This window comes from Bubalus bubalis, chromosome 17 (assembly GCF_019923935.1).
Source record: "Bubalus bubalis isolate 160015118507 breed Murrah chromosome 17, NDDB_SH_1, whole genome shotgun sequence".
In the NCBI taxonomy this organism is placed as follows: Eukaryota; Metazoa; Chordata; class Mammalia; order Artiodactyla; family Bovidae; genus Bubalus; species Bubalus bubalis.
The window spans coordinates 32,811,809-32,834,492 of NC_059173.1; the positions used below are offsets into that span (position 1 = coordinate 32,811,809).

Genomic DNA, 22,684 nt, shown 5'->3' on the forward strand with positions numbered 1-22,684 from the left:
AGAAAGAATAAAACTGCAGCCTACATAGTTTTAAGAATGAGTGGAGCATTATTCTTAACTAACCTGCTTTGTGCTTAAAGAAATGAAGAAAGACCGGCTGATAGACATCATGATGTTTCATTGCTTTTTGTGTGAAAGTTTTATGGCAAATCCATTAGACATTTACATATTAAAGGCTATAGGTGAAAGCTTCAAATTTCAGGAATCCCAATGTAAGAGCATTTTGGGAGACCACTGGTAAAATTTTAGTCAGAATAAAGGCTTAGTCAAAAAGGAAATAAGAATTTAAAATCCACTTGTATTTTCTTATTTGTGCTTGATTTTTAACCAGATTTCATGCTTTTATTTCATTCTCTGTTTTAATTGAGTCCTGTAGTAATTTGTTTGCTCATTTCTTTCATGCCAGTACATAACTAATGTACATTTTCAGTATTACTCATTTGAAATTTTCAGTCAAATTTGGGGTTATCGGGGAATTTGGAGTCAGGGAAGAAAAACTGATTTCTAAAAACTTTTTATGGTTGTGTTTTCTTATTGCCCAGGAAAAAGATCATGGATAATTTAATTCACATTAGAGGAGGGCTACTGTCAGAATAATGTCTTTGGCTACTATAGTAACGTCACCTAAAAGCATAAAATATTTGTATAACTTTTCAAATTAAAATGAGGCTGTTACTTTACATCCTGTGTAAGAAGATGCATATTAAAATGGCACAGGTGACATGATTGCTCTATTGTGTTTTAGAAGCACTGCTAATTTTTCAGTGATGTGGTAAATCTTAAAAAATGATAGTTTTTAAATTTGATAAAATTTTGATAAAATTATATACTTTTTTTTTTTCATTGTGCCTGTGTTTTGAGCTTTTATCTGGTATATACTTAAAAGTATGTAACTTTACTATTTTAAAAGGTACTATTTTAAAATGTAATTAATCCTCTTCTTTTTCATTGATAATATGAGAAATTACCAGTTAGTCTAATTCCCATTTAGAATTAGGAATTTAATTGAAAATATGCACTAAATTACAATGTATACCTTGTGTAAACTTTTTAAACTTAGGTGTGTCACAACAGTTTGACAGATTATAATAATTTTCTTCAGTAACACGAATACTTATATAGTCCATGTAGAGTGTTTTCAGGTCACTTTTTCAAGGCAAGTGTACGAGATTTACAGAGAATAAGCATTTTAAAATGCAGTGAGAAGGCAAGATTGGAGATGGCTTTCATTAGCATTTTCTTACATTTTGATGAGTTGAGTTGAAGCTGTATTTAAGAATGCCAGAAAATAGGATGTGACATGAATTTTCCATCTTTTAGTGGGTAAAGGCGGTAGAGGGGCAGGTCATGGATAAAATTCTTGGCAGAGGCTGGAAAATTGGGGTCATTCCTAGACGGATTTGGAACTTTGGGCAAGTTTATCTTGTCAACAGGTTCAGAATAGGATGGGGAAACCTGTTTATTTTACCCCTAATTACAGACTCTTTCTGCAGTCATGGGTAATTTATTTTAGAAGTTGAGTGGGTAAGAAAATCTGAGTTCCATAATAAAAATGGAGAGGAGAAGTGGAAAGAAGGACTTAAAAGGCAGATATGAGTGCATGCTCAGCCGTTTCCTACTCTTTGCAATCCTATGGACTGTAGCCCACCAGACTCCTCTGTCCATGAAATTCTCGAGGCAAGAATACTGGAGCAGGTTGCCATTTCCTGGGAAGCCCCTAAAATGTGGAAGGACCCTCTTACTTTTACCTGACTGCAAGGATTGGGAAGCTGGCACATGCCTGTTTTATCATCTTTTTTCCTCTTATTTTTTTAAAGCAGAAAAAAGGAAAAAGAACAGTTCTGTCCTCTTTCTAGTTTGGAAAGAGCAGAACTTATACGGAGATATTATACTGCTGATGGGGACTGTTGATCTGTCTGTTTGATCATGGGGTTCAGGGTTCTTCTCATATGTGTGTTCTTACACTTAGTATAGGCTGTCTCTCTGAATGCAGTGTATATTTTTGACAATGGATGCACCCACATTGACATCTCATTGTCACACAAGTCAATAATTTTTATTACTGGTATATGAAAATATTGGTGTATGAAAATAAGAGATGGCAGGAATACACAGAAGAACTGTACAAAAAAGATCTTCCCAACCCAGATAATCACAATGGTGTGATCACTGACCTAGAGCCAGACATCCTGGAATGTGAAGTCAAGTGGGCCTTAGAAAGCATCACTACGAACAAAGCTAGTGGAGGTGATAGAATTCCAGCTGAGCTATTCCAAATCCTGAAAGATGATGCTGTGAAAGTGCTGCACTCAATATGCCAGCAAATTTGGAAAACTCAGCAGTGGCCACAGGACTGGAAAAGGTCAGTTTTCATTCCAATCCCAAAGAAAGGCAATTCCAAAGAATGCTCAAACTACCGCACAATTGCACTCATCTCACATGCTAGTAAAGTAATGCTCAAAATTCTCCAAGCCAGACTTCAGCAATATGTGAACCATGAACTTCCTGATGTTCAAGCTGGTTTTAGAAAAGGCAGAGGAACCAGAGATCAAATTGCCAACATCCTCTGGATCATGGAAAAAGCAAGAGAGTTCCAGAAAAACATCTATTTCTGCTTTATTGACTATGCCAAAGCCTTTGACTATGTGTATCACAATCAACTGTGGAAAATTCTGAAAGAGATGGGAATACCAGACCACCTCATCTGCCTCTTGAGAAATTTGTATGCAGGTCAGGAAGCAACAGTTAGAACTAGACATGGAACAACAGACTGGTTCCAAATAGGAAAAGGAGTTCGTCAAGGCTGTATATTGTCACCTTGTTTATTTAACTTATATGCAGAGTACATCATGAGAAACGCTGGACTGGAAGAAACACAAGCTGGAATCAAGATTGCTGGGAGAAATATCAATAACCTCAGATATGCAGATGACACCACCCTTATGGCAGAAAGTGAAGAGGAACTCAAAAGCCTCTTGATGAAAGTGAAAGTGGAGAGTGAAAAAGTTGGCTTAAAGCTCAACATTCAGAAAATGAAGATCATGGCATCCTGTCCTACCACTTCATGGGAAATAGATGGGGAAACAGTGGAAACAGTGTCAGACTTTATTTTTCTGGGCTCCACAATCACTACAGATGGTGACTGCAGCCATGAAATTAAAAGATGCTTACTCCTTGGAAGGAAAGTTATGACCAACCTAGATAGCATATTCAAAAGCAGAGACATTACTTTGCCAACAAAGATTCGTCTAGTCAAGGCTGTGGTTTTTCTTGTGGTCATGTATGGATGTGAGAGTTGGACTGTGAAGAAGGCTGAGCACCCAAGAATTGATGCTTTTGAACTGTGGTGTTGGAGAAGACTCTTGAGAGTCCTTGGACTGCAAGGAGATCCAACCAGTCCATTCTGAAGGAGATCAGCCCTGGGATTTCTTTGGAAGGAATGATGCTAAAGCTGAAACTCCAGTACTTTGGCCACCTCATGCGAAGAGTTGACTCATTGGAAAAGACTCTGATGCTGGGAGGGATTGGGGGCAGGAGGAGAAGGGGGTGACAGAGGATGAGATGGCTGGATGGCATCACTGACTCGATGGACGTCTCAGTGAACACCGGGAGTTGGTGATGGACAGGGAGGCCTGGCATGCTGCGATTCATGGGGTTGCAAAGAGTCGGACATGACTGAGCGACTGATCTGATCTGATGAAAATATTAAGATAATGATCTTTGAATTAGATAGATGGATAGATAGATATTACAGATTCTTTTATTTTTTAAGATTTATTTATTTATGGTTGCGCTAGGTCTTTGTTGCTGCATGGGCTTTCTCTAGGTGCAGGGAGCAGGGGCTACTCTTTGTTGTGGTGCTTGGACTCTTTTGTGGCTCATGGGCTTAGTTGCCCCACGGCATGAAGGGTCTTTCTGGACCAGGGATCGAACCCATGTCCCCTACATTGACAGGCAGATTCTTAACCACTGGACCACCAGGGAAAGCCCACAGGTTCTTAAATGCATTCTTATGTTTTATTTTATTAAAACAAATATATATTATACAGAGATATTAGACTGAAGACTAAAGAAAGCTTGTCCTGTCTACAGTGTGGAGTTTATATGTACCAACTGATGGTTCCTACCTTTGCAGCCTTCCTGGGCTGGTTGCATAATTAGATGCTCTCCATACTTTGAGGTTCTTATTGACTTCCCACCCCTACTCCTGGTTAACTCCCAAAATGTGGCTTTACTTCATACTAATTTGAATTAGGATTCAAACACAATATAACATGAAACTTACAAAGTCTTGATCAATGACAAATTTTTGAAATAACTAGAACCCATTGGTCATAGCTTCCAGGCTTCCCTGGTACCTCAGCTGATAATGAATCCTCCTGCAATGCAGGAGACCCCGGTTCGATTCCAGGGTCAGGAAGATCCGCTGGAAAAGGGATAGGCAACACACTCCAGTATTCTTGGGCTTCCCCAATGGCTCAGCTGGCTAAAGAATCTGCCTGCAATGCAGGAGACCTGGGTTCTATCCCTGGGTTGGGAAGATTCTCTGGAGATGGGAGCAGCTACCCACTCCAGTATTCTGTCCTGGAGAGTTCCAGAGGCTATACAGAGTCTCAAAGAGTCAGACATGACTGAGTGACTTGCACTCATCAGTTATAGAAAGAAGTATCTCCCATAAATTCTGTTAGTAATCCTTTTCTACAGTGGGAATATATTCTTCAAGGCACTGTTTAATAATTATATATTGAATTTTTCAGTGGATTAGGCTTATTTTAAAGTTCTTAGTGCAAGTATACAAAAGTAATAACAATACTTCATAAAATTAATAAAATCTAAGTTGAATACAGTGTATATTATAAAACATAATGGGATTAATTTTTTATTATAGTCAGTGATAAGACAGTATCTTTAACATGTAGCACCAATGTAATAAGCCCTATAAAAATGAGTCCTATTTTTAATAAGATTATTCTTCATAATAATGTAAGACAAGTCCTATTTCTTTTAATGGTTATAGAATCATTCCTAGGTTATATTTATCTTATATATCTCTGAAGTAGATTTTTTTTTAAGTGGTAAGATTTAAGTTGGTTTCATCTTCAGTTAAGGACTTCTTGGTAGATTAATTATAAAAAAGCAGATATTGAAACATGAAAAAATTACAGTGTTTGTGTGATTGTGCACGTTTATTTGACTTTAGACTTTGACTGGAGCTGTTGTTCTTGTGTTAGAAATAGACAATATTTTCCCTCATGTCATGGCTTTGCTTTGTCACTTATTCTTTAATTTCTTACTGAGGTCTTCCTACTTTAAGCCAATATATGCTACTTATCAGTAAGAACATGTGTTGTGTACCAGTGACTTGTGTTTCTACTAAATTTCCTGGAATATCTAGGTCTTAGGATTTTAACTTCTAACAATCAGTTCATATCTCACTTGACAAATTTGTTCATGTGATGATATACACCATTTGTTTATATCCATATAAAGAAATTATTCAAGTATAGGAAAACTTCTTAATTATTTGAGTAGTTTTATTCTGCATCTTTCATCAAGTGTTTGTTTGCTTAATTGAATCTAAAGACTTTGCTTTCAATTTAGTCATCAGTACCTCTCTGAATTACAGTAGGATGGAGTTTCAGAAAATTTGTGTGTTGTATTTCTTGTATCATACAGAGGAAAGCTCAGTTAGTATTTCCATTTATATATTTTTATTCATTTAATGAATATTTAATGACTATTCACCTTACTTCAAGGTTGTGCCAGACTCCATGGCCATAAAGGTATACAGGACAGACAGAGTCTGCCCTCATTGACTTTACAGTCTCACACAGAATACAGATAAATCAATGGGCAGCTGAAATTGAAGGGAATTCAGATACTGTGCATGCTCACAAACCAGGCTTCTTGAGGAATCAGATATGGCTTCTTGAATGGCCTTACTATCTTGGCTCAAAGGAAACTCTTCTTTCATCCCCAAAAGCCCAATAAAAGTAAATGTGAAAACAGAATTGGGGAGTGAAGAGTGAAAAGAGGGGATGTGCATAGACTGTTAGAGAGGAGTGATAGATACACGCCCACACACACACACAAAAAAACCCCATACATTCTGGTAGATACTATTTGCTGTGTGCATGCCTTATATTTTACATTAACTTCAAAGACTTGTTTAAAGAGAAGTGTCCAGAGTACCCTTTGTTTTTCATGCTTATTTTCAGCCGGTTTACTCACCCCTCCTCACCTGGATCATGTTGCATTTTAAAACCCTGCAGAAAGCTCCCTGTGGAAAGGTCTCTGAACAATAGTGGACATAACAGCACTGTGCCGTATGCACTGCATTCCTGGCAAAATGCAGCCTCTGAAAGCTGCTGCGGTGGTCTCAGTCTCCTTGCTTTGGGGGGACCGTTTCTCTTTCTTGCAGTTATAATCAGGTATTTATGTTGATTTAATTTATACAGATTGAGAAATTACCCTATCAAGTCTGTTTAGAAGTCGAAATGTAAATCAGGAAATGGTGTAAAACATGAAATGATTTATCTCGCGCTATTAACAGCAGGCATTGCAAATTCATGCAAGGTGGTTGAGAATAGTGTGCAGTGTGCTGTTTACACAAGTTTCAGCTTCTGTTAGAGGATGTCTATTTTTATATATGACATCATCACTGCTGCAGAACTCCCGTGGCCACTGGGATTTACTGTTCTTTCATTCCATTCTGAAAGAAAGCTTGTATTGATGTCATAATTGGATCCATCTTTTGGTTGCACTTGGAAATTGAAAGTAATAAGGGTGTTGTGTGGCAAGTCATGCAATATTTCAAGCAATTTATTTGTCAGAAAGATCACTGCCACTTTGTCCTGCCTCAAATTGTGAACACTGGTGGCTCTCTGTGCTTGTTCATGTTGTAAATATACTTGGCTAAAATTTAACTTTTAGTTTCAACAGCAAAGGTCCTTTCATCTTCAGCCATTTCATCTCTTATGTGATATTTTCTTTTCCTTCCTTTTTTTTATTTATTTTTTTGTCATGAGATTTTGCAGCGTTACATGCTGATTTGAAAAATGTCTTTTTTCTTTGGAAAAATCAACTATGATATTCAGACCTATTTCCTACCAGTGCTGAATTAACCTTTCCTACCAGTACTGAATGGATTAAGTTATCCATTCTAAGTTGTCTGTTTTCACTATTTGCAATATTGGGGTACTAGAAATGTTCTCTTTTGATTTTGAATCCTATGTTAAAACATCATTGACTTGAAATACCTTTGTGTTAGTTAGAAGGTATTGTTGACTGACCTCTGGGAGAAACTCTAGCATGTGATTCAATGTATGGGTGTTAGGTTGACATTACTTGTGAAATGAAAATATTAATGATTCATATTAAAATAGTTTTTAAACACCTACTAGATTCTGTACATTTTTATGTATATAAATTTTCCTCCATATCCTCTCAAAAAATTTGTCATTATTTATATCTCAGTAGGAAACTTTTTTCCCTTTCTTTTACAAAAACTAGGAACAAACTTACTGATTAAAAAAAAATTACAGCTTTATTGAGTTAGAATTCATATGCCACACAGTTCACCTATTTAGCTTTTTTTTCTTGTTTTATAAAAAAATATGTAACACTAAATGTACCATCTTAACCATTTTTAAGTGTACAATTCAGTGGTGTTAAGAGTATCAGTAGTAACGACTGACTTGAGCATACCCAGTTAACAGATGTACCTTTCAGCCTTGGTGATTGTTTACATGTAGGCTGAAAAACAACTTTAAGATATTTTGGAAAAAAATTATTATAGAAGAACAATTGTTTGTATTAGAACAGTTTCTTATGGACTTAGTATGCAGTCAGTAGCCTTTATTTTTCCTATGTCTTTCTCTCTCTCTCAAGTGTAATATTGGTTGTGGTTGGATGTGAGATGGGGTTTAGAACTGCTAGCCTAGAGGAGAAATGACGTGACCTCAGAGTGGGCTGGATCTGAAAAATGAATGCTAATTGCAGTAAACGGTGGGGTAATTCCAAAGGGAAAAATTTGAAGATGAGAAAGAAAGTATTTGGGCTGTCTTCACTCTTACTCAGATATCTGTGAAGATAGTGTTAATTGGTCACCTATGGTTTTGGTACAGTCCAGAAGGCATTTAGGAGTGTCAGAAGATAGGTTAAAATCTTAAAATAAGTTGATTTGTGTACTTCTACTTTTTATCCATTTCTCTATACAGAATTTTAAACTGAATCTTCAAAAACCTGTTTGAATTATCAGGAATTTCAGAATACTCAGAAATGTTATTAGGAAAAAGACCATGTTGCCATTTGTTAATTCTGAAATAAGCACATCCCAATTCTCTAATGCAGAGAATGCTTGGGCCTCAGTGATATTCTTGGTGATATTGATGCCCTTGACAATAATGGGCATTCTTTTTTTTTTTTTTCCCAAGGATGAATTTTTACTTTATTGATGTATAGTTCATGTACAGTATTACATATTACAAGTATACAGTGTAGTGATTCACAGGTTTTAAAGGTTATACTCCATTTATACTTACTACAAAATATTGTTTTTCAAATGTTAACCCATCCCTGAGTTCCTAGGGTAAAAGCCATTTGATCATGACACATTATCCTTTCAGCATGAGTTTAACTTTCTCAAATTTTGTTTAAATTTTTTGCATCTACATTCACAGTTTTTTTTTTTTAATTAAACATTTTGTGTTGGAGTATAGCTAATTAGCATTGTTGTGATAGATTCAGGTGAACAACTCAGCCAAAAATATACGTGTCTCTATTCTTCCCCAATCTCCCCTCCTATCCAGGTTGAATAATGGAGATTCTTAACAAGTACTTCAGTCTTTATATTGCTCCTTGGTGCAAAAGTTTGCCTAACTTTTGGGACTAACTTCAGTTCCATGGGGAGAGTATGGGCAGCTAGTGTTCCTGCAAGTGGGTTAAGTGTTTAGAAGTTCAGCTGAGGTAGAAGCTTACTGGGTTTTGTCTTCAAGGAATGTAAGGACAGCTGACAACTGGATTAAAAAAAAAAAAAAGAACCAAGAGGCTGATTATTTTCTGGTTCATCTCTCAGAGCAGCAGTTGTCAAACTTCTCCATCTGAAGACTCTCTTCTTTATACTCTTAAAACTTTCTGAGGGCTCCATCAGCTTTTGTTTATATGAGTTATCTATATCATTTCTTGGCATGTTAGAAATTGAAACTGAAAAACTTAAAAATATGTATTTGTTGGCTAATGAAACATAATAAACCCATTTTAAGGTTTTTTTTTTTTAAGTGAAAGATGACTATATTTTACAAAACAGAAAAAAACATAAGAAGAATGGTGGTGTTTTATAGTTTTATGAATCTGTTTAATATCTGGCCTAATGGAACACATCTGGATTCTCATATCTGCTTCTGTTTTCAGTCTGTTGTGATGTGTTCTTTGGGTTAAAGTGTATAAAGTATGGAAAGGGAGGAACGTTTTAACAGCTACTTCAAATAATTTTACTGTTACACTCCGTCAAAATTTGACAAGTGGTAGTTCCTCAAAGGTTCCATTGCCATGAGGAATATAACACCCTGTCAATAAACTTTTAAAACTTGTTGTCCTTACTGACACATGGAATAGGTCTTTCTACTTATGTGTGATTTTATAATATCATGCATTGGTTGTTAAATTTAGGTCTTCTGAATTTTGGCATGTTATACAATATTTTAAAAAATATCATGTTTATTAATAACATTACCAGTCTCATTTTAAAAGGCTTTAATTATTGGGAAGCTGTAAAGCTTATGGTATTGGATATGTTTTCCCAACATCTAATTTTTACTTGAAAGCTAAAATTTTATCCTTGGCTAAGTTCTATAAGCCATTTTCCTCAAGGTGACAAGCTCAGTTTGTTCACTTATAAGAAAATATGGGCCAAGTACCCAGTTTTGAGTAATCCCAGCTTGTCCATTTTGTCTTCTTTCACATAAAATTAGTTTTCATGGAAAACCAAGTGCAGGGCCCTTCTGAGAGCAGTGCCCTTAGACTGTACACCTGTCAGGCTGCCTGTCCTCATTTCCTGTGAAATTCTTCCCCTTACCTCTTTTTCCTTCTTCCTTAATCCCCTTATAGATTCTAGGAGAAAATGGAAAGGTCCCAAGCTAACTTGGAATCAGAGGAATTTAAAAATTTTCACATTAAATAATTGTTTTAAATATATTAATTGTAGTGGATGGTTGCCAACAATACATTTTGTAGTTACTGTGTAAAAGTGAAAGTGTTAATCACTCAATCGCGTCCGACTCTTGCTATCCTATGGACTGTAGCCCGCCAGGCTCCTCTGTCTTGCCTGGATTTTCCAGGCAAGAATATTGGAGTGGGTTGCCATGCCCTCCTCCAGGGGATGTTCCCGGCCCAGGAATCGAACCTGGGTCTCCTGATTGCAGGCAGATTCTTTACCAACTGAGCCACCAGGGGAAACCCAAAAGTAATCTTTAAAAGTAGATGTTTTTTACTTTATTTATTTAGCATTTCTCATTTACAGAATTTTTCTCCTTAGGAATTTTATTTTGGGGTCTCCCCAGAAAGTTCTCTGACTCCTCTTCCCTATTAAGATAACTATGAGCCATTATGTTGAAATTATTGGAGAATGCAATGGCACCCCACTCCAGTACTCTTGCTTGGAAAATCCCATGGATGGAGGAGCCTGGTAGGCTGCAGTCCATGGGGTCGCTACTAGTTGGACATGACTGAGCGACTTCACTTTCAGTTTTCGCTTTCACGCATTGGAGAAGGAAATGGCAACCCATTCCAGTGTTCTTGCCTGGAGAATCCCAGGGACGGGGGAGCCTGGTGGGCGGCCGTCTCTGGGGTCGCACAGAGTCGGACACAATTGAAGCGACTTAGCAGCAGCAGCAGTATATTTAAAACTTCTCAAAATTTCTGAACTAGCTTTCTAGAACTCTGTGTTTATCCTCTAGTTTGAGTATTTCTTCTTTTTTTTCTTTTCTTACTGGCTTCCTTTTTCTTTTTTGGTCTAAATCAGCATGCCATCTTCACTCTTTTCTGCTTGTCCTGCTTATGTTAAGACACCTGCAGCTAGTTTCCTTTGTCTTCACAATGTGTGGTTTTCGTCTCATGGTTGTGCTCTAATTCAGTGCAATTCAGCAATCATCTGCTCGGGCAAGGTGTCTAGAAGGGTAGCACTGTTTTTGGGAAGGGGCTGGAAGTTTTCCCTGGTCCTGACTTTGAAATGGTGGGTTTGCCCTTGTAAGAGCTGGAATGTCTGTCTACATGTGCATTCCCTATAGGGTTATTGATCACTGTAGATTACTGCATCGCTTCTCGCTTAGAGAAATTTCCCCTTTAGCTGACTGTCTCACTTTCTTCCTTATTGCATTTTTTCCTTTATTGTAAATACCATGCTTTCTAGTAGTTTATATAATATTTTTTAAGTTTATTTTTTATTTGAGTATAGTTGAATTTACAATGTTGTGTTAATTTCTGTTGTACAGCAAAGTGACTCAGTTATACATATATATATATGTGTACACACGTTATACATACATATATATATATATGTATACACACACATTCTTTTTCATATTCTTTTCCATTATGGTTTATCACAGGATATTGAATATTGTTCCCTGTGTTATACAGTAAGACCTTTTTGTTTATCCATCCTGTGTATAAGGGGTCCCCAACCCCCCAGGCCATAGATCGCTACTGGTGGCCCATTAGGAACCCAGCTGCACAGCAGGAGGTGAGCAGCAGTTGAGCCAGTGCCACTTCACCTGTGTTTACAGCTGCTCCCCGTTGCTCACATTACCACCTGAGCTCCGCCTTCTGTCAGATCAGCGGCAACATTAGATTCTCATAGGATTACGAACCCTAACGTGAACTGTGCATGCGAGGGATCTAGGTTGTGTGCTCCTTATGAAAATCTAATGTCTGAGGACCTGAGGTGGAGCTGAGGTGGTGATGCTAGCGCTGGGGAGTGGCTGCAAATACAGACGATCATTAGCAGAGAGATTTGACCTCACAGAGACAGTTATAAATCAGTTGCTTGCAGACTCACATCAAAACCCTATCAGTGAGTGGCAAGTGACAACTGTATAATTATTTCATTATATATTACAGTCTAATAATAGTAGAAATAAAGTGCATAAGAAATGCAATGCGCTTGAATCATTCTAAAACCGCCCCACTCACCACCCCCTGAAACCATCACCCCCCGACCCCACTCCATCCCTGTCAGTCCATGGAAAAATTGTCTTCCATAAAACCACTCTCTGGTGCCAAGAAGATTGAGGACTGCCACTGTATATACTAGTTTGCAGCTGCTAGTCTCAAACTCCCAGTCCTTCCCTCCTCCCCCTTGGCAACCACAAGTCTGTTCTCTACGTTTTGATTCTGTTTCTGTTTCATAGATAGATTCGTTGTGTCGTATTTTAGACTCCACATAAAAGTGATACCATATGGTAATTGTCTTTCTCTGTTTGACTCACTTCACTTAGTATGATAATCTCTAGTTGCATCCATGCTGCTGCAGATGGCATTATTTCATTCTTTTTTTTTTTTAGCTGAATGTATAATATTAATATTTTATTAGTTTTGGGTTTTATCTTTAAAAAGTCCACTGGATTGAATTGTGTGTCTTAAAATTTTGGCCCAACAGATTTTTTGTTTTTTGCTTCACCTCCTTGAAAAATATTGCCTGTAAAACAACACGCCATCAAGAAAAATAGGTTTTCTTATACATTTGCTCCAGGGCAGTCTTTTAGTAAGCATTCCATATGACACACTGTACATTTTGCTTATGTCCACCACACTGTTTACTAATCAGGATGACTTCTGAGGGTCATTTCTTCTTTCTGATTTCTTTTTTCCTGTCCTATCCCAGTTTGTCTTGGAGGTCAAGTATGGAATGAATGAGTGAATGCTACTTATTCTGTTTAGTGTTTCATGATAAGATTTATGTTTATGTGTTAATACCATGAACTGCTACTGTATAGTATGATCAAGAGATATAATTGTCCATAAATGTGATTCATCTGGCCAGTTGTGAGTAGTTCTAACAATTGTAGTTATCTGGTATTGATATGTACAATTAAATATTATTATTATATTTTTCTTTAAAAATATCTGCATGATAGTAATTGAAAATTTCAAAGCACAACTAAAATATGAATAGGTAAAGTACTCTGTGTTTTTAGTTTTTAAGGAAAGGAAGAAAGTACATGTGTGGTTTGGGCTTCGTTTGTTTATTCATCTATTTATGGAAAGGAAAATTGAATATTGTCATCTTAAGCTCCCCTGGTCATATTGGGAGGCTGACTTCTTTTTCAAGGGGACATTTAAAGAATTTCTGTGGCACCTAAAGTATCGTCTATATTGAGACCATCTCTTCTATATTTAATTATTTTCCAGGCAAATTAACTTGGAAGCATTTCCTGTCTGGAATATATTTAATTACATCAGACAGGCAGTCACAGTTCTATTCCTGGTCATGAAGTCCATTGATGAATTCTGCCTTCTAGAAATACTGTTATTTTCTTGTAGAGTGAAGATTATTGAACCATTATGAAAACTTATACATATTGATATTTATTTGAAAACAGATTAAAAAAATGAAACTATGTTTGTTAAAAATTAAATTTCCTGAAGAGTCAGCAGAGGCTTCAGAAGCAGATAGTATCTCGTATGCTACTGTATACCTTTTGCACCACATATATGCTGTTTAGTAGGTCCTCAGCAGTCTTGTGGTTCTGTACTGAGGTCTTTGGGTCAAATTCCCAGAATTAGCGTGAGTTAACATCACTAGGAGAGACATCATAGGTCCACCTGCATTGACAGTTCTACATAAGCATATATGCCATTTGTATAACATTAATTAATGGGTTGCCCAAACCTTGAGTGCCAATGAATTTTTCGATTTTCTTGGAAGGAATAAAGTTAACCCTTATTGAATACTTATGACATACACCAGTCAGCTGGGTGTTTTTCTCCTGATTACTTAATAATTTTTGGTTGCACTGGGTCTTCGTTGCTATGTGCAGGCTTTCTCTAGTTGTGTAGAGTGGAACTGCTTTCTAGTTGCAGTGAGCGAGCTTCTCTCTGTAGCGGCTTCTCCTGTTGTGCAGCACAGGCTCCAGGTACACGGGCTTTCTTAGTTGCAGCACGAAAGCTCAGTTGTTGTGGTGTGCAGCTCTGGGGCATGAGGGCTTCAGTAGTTGTGACTTGAATGCTCAACACAGGCTCAGCAGTCATGGTGCACAGGCTTAGTTGCTCCAAGGCATGTGGGATCTTCCTGGACCAGGAATTGAACCCATGCCCCCTGCACTGCCCACCAATGATAGGAGTCTATCATCTCTACCACCAGGACAGTCCATCGACTGGGTGTTTTTTCACATATTTTCTCAGTCTTTCTGCAGTTTTGAAAGCTTGGTGATGGTGTCTCCACTGTTAGGAGATAACCATCCTAAGGCCAGAGGTGTCGGGTAATGTGTTCAGGGTTCATGGTCACACAGGTAAGAGTCGAACAAAGACATAGGTCTTTTCTGTCCCTGGTACATGAAATTCCTTATTTTTTAAAATGAATTTAACATATATTGCTTTTATGTTACTTAAATTTTAAATTTGATCTAAAAGATATATCTCAAATACTTCAACTACCTTAGATGCCTACAGTTTAAGTACCTTTAAAAGAAATAGACTGGAGCATAGAACGTCCACTGTAGCTGAGGCTGAAGCTCCAATACTTTGGCTACCTGATGCGAAGAGCCGACTCATTGGAAAAGACCTTGATGCTGGGAAAGATGGAAGGCAAAAGGAGAAGGGGGCAGCGGAGGATGAGATAGTTAGATAGTGTCAGCGACTCAATGGTCATGACTTTGAGCAAACTCAGGGAGATAGTGAAGGACAGAGGACCTTGGCATGCTACAGTCCATGGGGTCACAAAGAGTTCAGACATGACTGAACAGCAGCAACAAGAATATCCATTGTTATAGGTGCTGGCTGATTCATCAGTTTTTTGTTGCTGTTGTTGCAATTAGATGTTTTCCCTTTTTGAACCATGCATCTCTCATTAGGAAAGCAAACCATCCCTGGCCTGCCCCCACCCCCACCCTGCCCACCCCCCAACCCCGACCCCTGCTATTTAGCCGGAGAAGGCAGTGGCACCCCTCTCCAGTACTCTTGCCTGGAAAATCCCATGGACGGAGGAGCCTGGTGGGCTGCAGTCCATGGGGTCTCTAAGAGTTGGACACGACTGAGCGACTTCACTTTCACTTTTCACTTTCATGCATTGGAGAAGGAAATGGCAACCCATTCCAGTGTTCTTGCCTGGAGAATTCCAGGAATGGGGAGCCTGGTGGGCTGCCGTCTATGGGGTTGCACAGAGTTGTACACCACTGAAGTGACTTAGCAGCAGCACTAGCAGCTTCATTCTAATACAGAAATGGGTTTTCACAGGCAACTAGTACCATTTCATAACAAAGGATGACTGTGTGATTAATTAGTGTATTTTAAAAGTTAGATCCACTTAAGCCAAATCTTTCTAAAGATCTTTTGTAAAAAGTATGACTTTCTAATGAACCAAAACAGTTCACAACTGGCTAAAAATAATGATTCTTTTAGAGATAAAAACACTGCCACAAAATTACTTGTGTATGAAAAAATATTGGTAGTGTTTTGGTAGTATTTAAGAATATTGTGCCTTCTATAAAACTGATTGTCTAGTTATATACAGCTTTTAATAATTCAAATTATTGCTACCATTAAGAGAAACACCTTTTACTTACGTTTTTCTAGGTTTGACAGCATTTAATTTGCAAATTAAAGGATGTTAACAAGAAAACCTTTAAACTATTGTCCAATTATCACTATAATTTTTTTTTTAAAGTAAGGACATTTTAATATTTCCTTCACAGCTGCCAAAGTAGGAGGACAGAGATCTCAGAATAAAGGAAAGTTGCCACCAGGAAATCTTATCCCATGATAGATTCATTTTCATTCAGATGGTCTTCTCTATCTTATTACCTGTCTCTTCTTATCACCCCGTCTTGCTACTAGCTAATGTTTGGGAACAGCCATGTTAGGTAAGATAACTTTAAGAACCTGAAAGGATTTTAGGAATTTGCCAGCAAACCACTTAATACAATTTATTTTTTCCCTATGTAATCACTGACATTCATCCTTTGCTTTTATTATATTTTTATTAATAATTGCACTTAGCACTGATATTTGTGAGATTCCATACATAACATGTGTCAAAATTGCACACTACTGCTTGGTACAAAGAAAGAGTTTTCTAAATCATAGCAGTTATTGTTTATTGTAGGAAAAGCCTTATTATTCAGAAATTTTCTTCACACTTAGCTGAAATCTGCCTCTCTACAATCTTAGTTTAGGCTTCTTGAAGGTTCTAGATATCTCTTAAAGCAGCACAAATAAATATTCATATTCCATTTTCCCATAACTGTGCTTCAGGACACCCTGCTTTGTTCAGCCTCTCATCTAGGTTAAACATTCCTAACTTCTTGTAACTTCTCTGACACCTTAGCATCTGGATTTTCTGCTGTTCGAATGTGATAACAAGTTACTCATTATCTCTTCTAATGTCTAGAATGGGTTGCTGTCAGTTACATGAAGTTGTGCAACTTCATCTTCTCCTGTCCTAGCTACAGCAGACCTTACTGTGTCCCCACCATGTGCCTTAAATGTCTGATAATGTAACTTGAGATTATATTAGGGTTTCCAGACATTGTGGAGCTCACTTTGCAGATAACCTTTGCCACCTCCTACCCCACCATGAATTGTTCTTCTAGCCTGATCTTCTCTATTTTATGTTAATACTTGTATGAATGACATTTGGATGGTATACATTTTAAGCTGTTGAATTTAGACTCGCTGGTTTTCATCTACTCTTTTCACCTGTCAAGTTAATTAAAACACCAAATTTTGTCATTTAGCAAGTTGGACATATTTTTTGGTTGCACAACAATCCTGTGTCTATTTCCTCATTTTACAGCTGGTATAATACTGGGTTGCCCCTAAAGTTCATTCGTTCGAGGAATACATTGTTCAATACAGTTCTTGGTGAAAATGGAAAATATGTCTTTTATTTTTTACTTAAAACTGAACATACTTTTTGTTGTTTCAGTCACTAAGTTGTATCCAACTCTTTGCGACCCCATGAACAGCATGAATGAACTTCTTGGTCAATCCAATAACATTTCACAGGTTACTTTTGAAAAAGTTTAAGTGGAATCATGCATTCATTCTTCATTTAAACAATTACTATGTGTTAAGTAGTAGAGATAAAACATAATTTATCATTAACATATCAGACAAATAAAATGCTGTATGGTCCCTGGCTTCAACTAATTTACATTCCAGTTTGTGGTCAATATTTCTCTTTTTGTTGAATAGAAATAGATAATTAGCAATGTATTGTGCTCATGCAAACATACTAATCATAATGGAATAGGTTACATGCCAAATTACTAATAAAGATAACAATTGCCATTTATGTTTGGAGTAGTGTTGCTCTATGAAATACTGCAATCAGGAGCCCACTTTGAGGCCTTGTCCTTAGAAAAAGCAGTGAAATGATTACAGTTACAAGGGTTCTGCCTTTGAACTTGAGCAATTTGAGATGAAGTTTGGTCTTTTCTTAAAACAGGTTCTGGAGAATGAGGTAAGCTTTATGAAATCAGCTGTTGAAGTCTGTTCGTTTTTCAAATAAGTGCATTTTGAAAAGCTCCATTCTGTGTGTTGGAATTTCTTACTTGCTTACAGACTCCTTTATTTTTTTCGTTTGTCTGCATGTCTCCATTTCATGCCATTTTTTTTTTAGGCCGTGCTGTGCAGCTTGCAGCATCTTGGTTCCCTGACCAGGGATTGAACCCCTGCCGTGGCAGTGAAAGTGCTGAGTCCTAAACATTTGACTTCCAGGGAACTCTCCATTTCATGCCATCTTTTAATCTTTCTCTTCTATCATGATCCATGTAAATAGTATATTTATTACAGATTGGTTAATTAGTTTTTCAATTATGAGTCAGATTCAGCATATGTAGTTTGTTATCAGATACCTTTTTGTGAAAGAAAGACATTGTCTGAAGATTTCTTTGAATATATCTTGAAAGTATATCTGGCTTGAGCATATATCTTTTTTGAACTCATAATTAGACTCTTTCTGATAATAAGTGCTAAGTCAAGTAATGGTTCCAAGTATTTTCTAAAGCCTGCATTAAACTAAACTCAGATATTTATTCAGCAGTTATTACGTCAGGCATAGTGTCGATATCTCTCATTTTATTTCATAAATTATTTTAAACAAAGAACCTAAAGTTACTTTTTATTGGTCAAAGTAGAAGAAATAAAAAATTGTAGCCCAAATTTCCTTTGTCAGGAGGATGTATGTGTGGGACCTGTCTGAAGTTTACCCAAAGGTGGACTAGATTATGTGAAATCAACATTTCTTTCTTTTTTTTTCAAGAAAGAAATCATAATACTAATGGGATATATTAGGTTTAGGAAAAGAGAAGTGAAACTTTGACCATACCTAACACAGTTTTGCATTGGCTTGGTGCTTATGGATTTGGTGTGGTCATATAGAAAATGGCATTTTAAAATGTCATTTCTTTGATGAACAATAAAACATTAGGATTTATGTTTATAACATTTTATGTTTCCAATATTGAAGAATTAATTCTTCCTTCCTTTCCAACAGATCTTCTCCAACCTCTGTAGTTTTTCCTCTGAGGAAGGGAGAAGAGAGAAAAAAATGACCATAGGATAGTGGATAAGTAAAATAAATGATATTAGAAACGTAGTTTCTATTTTATCTTCTTCCAAACTACTAACTGTGTAATCTTATACACTTTATTTTTCTGTGAAAGATGAATACATTATTTTATTGTTTCCCTTGGGTTTTGACCAAGCTTAATTAAATGTTTGTAAAGCACTTGGAGATCTATGGATAAGCACTGTAGATATTATAAATAAATAAATGCGTATTAATCCTAAATGTGGTTAATAATTACTGAGAAGAGCAGACCATTTTTCTCAACTTCATAGTAGTTAAAAGGGAAAACTGTAGGTAGAAAAAAGTATACGTGAATATGATGGGTTTAAATTTAGCATGGAGATTTACATTAAGTGATTTCTTGATGTGTATGTAATCTCTGTCTTTCGGGTCATTGTTACTGATGTGGCTCAGTGGTAAAGAACCTGCCTGCCAGTACAGGAGACACAGGAGACATGGGTTCGTGGGTTCAATCCTGGGTCAGGAAGAGCCCTTGGAGAAGGAAATGGCAACCCACTCCAGTATTCTTGCCTGGAAAATTCTTATGGACAGAGGAGCTTGGCAGGCTACAGTTCATGGAGTCATAGAGAGTCGAACGTGACTAAGCATGCACGCACACAGACGTTCTCAACACAGGCAGAAAGTTGTTACGTGGTCCTTTTTCAGTAGCTGAATCTATTGAGTGCTATTTGCTAAACCTTGATGGTTAAGAAATAGGGTAAGTATAAGTAAATTCAGCCTAAGTGTGATTTTTTTCTTATTTGTGTAAAATCTGTAATACTGGGTTCTCTTAAATCTTCATATATTCTGTTTGGCATATCATAACCTGGTTAATTAAATTTCTGTGTACAAGGTAGTATGGATAGTAGAATTTCAGCTGCCATCGTGTGTTTTTTAAAATGCGGAGGTTGTAGGCGTGGAGCCAGCTTGGGAGAGAAATCACAGCAGTCTTAGCACAAAAAAGCATCCAGTGCCTGAGGACATGTGATTCTGACTTCATCTACCAGGGTCCCCGATGAGCTTAGTTTCCTCTTTCAGAGAAGTGACAGGTTTTTCCGCCAAGACGAGCAATGTGAAACTTTCTTCCTAAGGTCGGCGGCCACCAGCATGGCCGTCATTTGACTTAATCTTGGAGAGGGGCTTCTGCCCTCTGAACCTGTGGGACATGGGCTAGATGGTGAGCGTCGTGTGACTTGATCATTTAGTTCTTGAGTTGCCATTGACTTTCTGTGTGTGTGTATGTGTGTGTGTGTCTGTGTGTGTGTGTGTGTGTGTGTGTGTGTAGTAGTGGTGGTGGTAGTAGTAAAATACACATAATGTTTAAATTGATCATTTTAACCATTTTAAGTGTACAGTTCAGTTGCGTTAAGTACATTCACCTTGTTATGCAACCATAATCATCCATTTCTAGAATGTTTTCCTCTTACCAAACTGAAACTCTGTACCCATTGAACATAACTCCTCATTTCTCCCTTCTCCCAGCCCCTCCCAACAACCATTCTCCTTTCTGTCTATGAAGTTGATTATTCTGGGTGCTTCATATAAGTGGAATCATACAGTGTTTGTCTTTATGTGACTAAATTATTTGCTTAGCGTAGTATCTTCAAGGTTTATCCTTGCTGTAGCTTGTGAAGAATCTTGGTCTTTTTAAGACTGAATATCCCATCATATGTATAAATTATGTCATGCTTTATATATACATTCATCCATAGGTGGACACTTGGTTTGCTACTAGCTTTTACTTTTTTTCTTTCAAGGTTTTATTTTCTTAGAGCAGTTTTAGGTTTACAGAAAAATTGAGAAAAAGGTACAGAGATTTCACAGATATCTCTTCCTCCATGGATCATAGTCTTACTCACCAAAATGGTACATCCTTTTTTAAAACCAAGGATGAGCCTACCATATTCATGCAAAGTCCTTAGCTTACCTTAGGGTTCAATCCTGATGTTGTGCAGATGGGTTAGGACAAATGTATAGTGAGACATGTGTCCATCATTTTAATATCATACAGAGTATTTTCTCTGTCCTAAAAGTCTTCTGTGCACCACCTCTTCATTCTAGCTGCATCCCGTCACTCCCACCTGCAACCCCTGATCTTTACTGTCTCTGTAGTTTTGCCTTTTCCAGAATGTCATATAGTTGGAATCATACAGTACGTACCCTCTTGAGATTGGCTACTTTCACTTGGTAATACACACTTAATGTTTCTCTTTGTCATTTCATGGCTTCGTAGCTGGTTGCTTTTTCATGTTGAATAATATTTCACTACCTTGACATACTACAGTCTATTTATACATTTATCTACTAAAGGACAACTTGGTATGGCTTCCAAGTTTTGGCACTTATGAATAAAATAGCTTAAATATCTGTGTGCAGGTTTCCATGTGGACGAATGTCTTCCACTGCTTTGGTGCACATCAAGGAGTGGGTTGCTGGATCGTCAGATAGAAGCACGTATAGTTTTGTTAGAAACCGCACTGCCTTCCAAAGCGGCCGTACCATCTTGCCTTCCTATCGACAGTGATTCAGAGTTGCTGCTGCTCGTCTCCTCACCAGCGGAGGCGCTGTTATCAGTGCTCTGGATTTTGCCCATCCTAATAGGTGTGTAGCAGTATCTCATGGTTGTTTTGATTTGCATTTCCCTGATGATATGAGATGTGGATCATCTTTTCATGTCCTTATTGCCATGTGCACATCTTCTTGATGAGGTTTCTATTAAGGTCTTTGGCCCATTTTTAAATCAAATTTTATGTTATTGTTGAGTTTTAAGAGTCCTTTGCACATTTTGGACAAGTCCTTTATCAGATGTCTTTTGCAAATATTTTTTCCCAGTCTGCGGCTTGTCTTCTAGTTCTCTTAATATTGTCTTTTAAAGAGCCAAAGTTTTTAATTTTAGGGAAGTCCAGCTTATCTATTATTTCTTTCATGGATCGTGTCTTTGGTGTTGTGGCTAAAAAGGCAGTAGTGTACTCAGGGTCATTTCTTCCTGTCTTGTAGGCGTTTTATAGTTTTGCATTTTGCATTTAGGTCTGTGTTCCATTTTGAGTTAATTTTTGTAGATAGTGTAAGGCCTGTTTCTAGATTATTATTATTATTTTGCGTGTGGATGTCTATTTGTTCCAGCACCATTTGTTGAAGAGACTATGTTTGGTCTATTGCATTGCCTTTTCTCCTTTGTCAAATATCAGCACTGATTACTTTTAAGTAGTTTATTTGTCTGTTATAGAAAGATATTTGGTATTTTGATAGAGACTCGTTTACAGGATCAAATATGATCTTGTCAGTGTCCATTCTTAGTCACTGAGGATTTCATTCATTCAAAAACCATGTAGCATGCTGTATACTGCAATACCAGGGGCACAGAGGCAAGCATGATGCCAGTCCTCATAGACAAGGGCGTGTAGCAGGGTAAGCACATACTAACTGCTCAAATAATTAAGTGTAAGGTCACAGCATGGCAGAGAAGGGATCCACAATATGGTGGTAAACTTGAGGACGTTTCACCAGGGTGTTGTGAGGGGTGGAGTAGGAGTCAGTCTGGATAGGGAGGTCAAGGCAGAGGAAATAGGGTGCAAAAAGGTCCTCTTCCTCTTCAAGGAAGCAGTGGGAAGCCATGGGTTTTCTTGATGTGGAAAAGGGGGCTCAGTGGATTCAGGTGAAATGACCAGCTTTTAGTCTTTAAAATATCTCAGATGTCATTTGTTAAACTGGTTGAGTGGATGAAGTTAGAAGTGAACCCAGAGAGTTTCCTAAGGAGACTTCTGTGGTTTTCCAGGCAAAAAAATCATGACTGTAGTGTGATGATAGTGACGGAGAGGAAGAGAAATCTGAGTTTTAGAGAGAACATCATTACTGGGATATCGTGGTGGATTGGATGTGGAGAGGGTGTTAAGGGTG

At 37.4% G+C, this 22,684-nt stretch overlaps 1 protein-coding gene across 15 annotated transcripts in view; it reads left to right on the plus strand.

Annotated features, from left to right (window-relative positions):
* The window catches only part of RAPGEF2 (Rap guanine nucleotide exchange factor 2), a 273,080-nt gene that overhangs the window by 151,160 nt on the left and 99,236 nt on the right, over positions 1–22,684 (plus strand). The window lies entirely within an intron of this gene.